This window comes from Arachis duranensis, unplaced genomic scaffold, assembly GCF_000817695.3.
Source record: "Arachis duranensis cultivar V14167 unplaced genomic scaffold, aradu.V14167.gnm2.J7QH unplaced_Scaffold_74765, whole genome shotgun sequence".
In the NCBI taxonomy this organism is placed as follows: Eukaryota; Viridiplantae; Streptophyta; class Magnoliopsida; order Fabales; family Fabaceae; genus Arachis; species Arachis duranensis.
This window is the reverse complement of record NW_026265080.1, coordinates 17,350-18,437: the sequence shown is the minus strand read 5'-3', so window position 1 is coordinate 18,437 and position 1,088 is coordinate 17,350. Positions and strand designations below refer to the sequence as shown.

The window sequence follows — 1,088 nt, the reverse complement described above, 5'->3', positions numbered from 1 at the left end:
AACGTCTTTACAATGACTTAGTTCTTCCCAGCTTTAGAGAGCCCTAGCTGTTCAAAGATCCAATCCCAGTTGGCTAGTTTACAGTCGCCTAACACAAAGGTTTTTCTTGTCGGGAGTTGCCGCACCTTGTTGTTGCTGAGCTAGTGCCCGGAACCCCACTGGAGAAATGCTTAGTTTTCCTTTTCGTTTCTATAGCATTCCTGTTCTCAGTAATCCCAACGGTAGCGACAAAGCAAGAGGTGATGTAGCTGAGCTGTCACTTTTTCCTTGAGCGAGACTTTGTAGTTTCTTAAATTCTATATAAATAGTAAAAAAAGGGAAGCGTTAGTAAGTTTTTTTTTTGCATAATCTTCGAACGGAATGGAAAGGGCAAAAAAACTCCAACGACTAACTCTGGCTATACTATAGGGATGTGACAGAATTCCCTGGGAGAAATCCTACCGAGCCACTCTTATACTACTCCTTACCTCACCCCCTTCTCACTTAAAGGGCGAAGTCGCTTCAGCGAGTCTTAAGGCCAAAGAGTGATCTTTGAACGTTACTACGCATCCTTATTAATTAATAAATAGGTATAGTGTAAGGTAGGTTTGGGTATAGCAGGACTTGAACCTGCGACCATTAGGTTAAAAGCCCAATGCTCTACCAACTGAGCTATACACCCAAAATAGATAAGTAGTAAATAAAGATTGGTGCAGAAAAGACCTCTTCTCCTCATCATATTAAAGGGGCGCTGCTCTGTATGAGGCTCGTACTGCGGAGCAAGCGAAGAATAAGGGCGCGCGTTAGCACTCCTGCAAGAGGCCTTACTCAACAAGCGCACCTTTATTAGTAAGGTTGCCTGTTTCCACTCATTGAGGATTCTATCTACAAAAGAAGGTCAACGGAGGATACTCAAGTAGCTCTCACTGACACCATCTACGAGAAGGTGAGGTCGTCTTTCTTTCCGGCCGCTATACGGTTCGCCTTAAAGCCTTAAAGACGGAGAAAGGGAGGAGCTGTTATCTATGTAATTACGGTCTTTGTTGGCCGGTCGAGCACTCTCTTTTCTTTGCTTTGTCCAATAGAGTCCTACCAAACAAGACTGACTT

The 1,088-nt window shown here is 43.8% G+C and overlaps 1 non-coding gene across 1 annotated transcript; it reads right to left on the bottom strand.

The window, feature by feature from the left end:
* Positions 1-588: 588 nt before the first annotated feature.
* TRNAK-UUU (transfer RNA lysine (anticodon UUU)) lies at positions 589-661 on the bottom strand. The gene has a single exon. It is a non-coding gene; the product is annotated as a tRNA-Lys (tRNA).
* Positions 662-1,088: the final 427 nt, after the last annotated feature.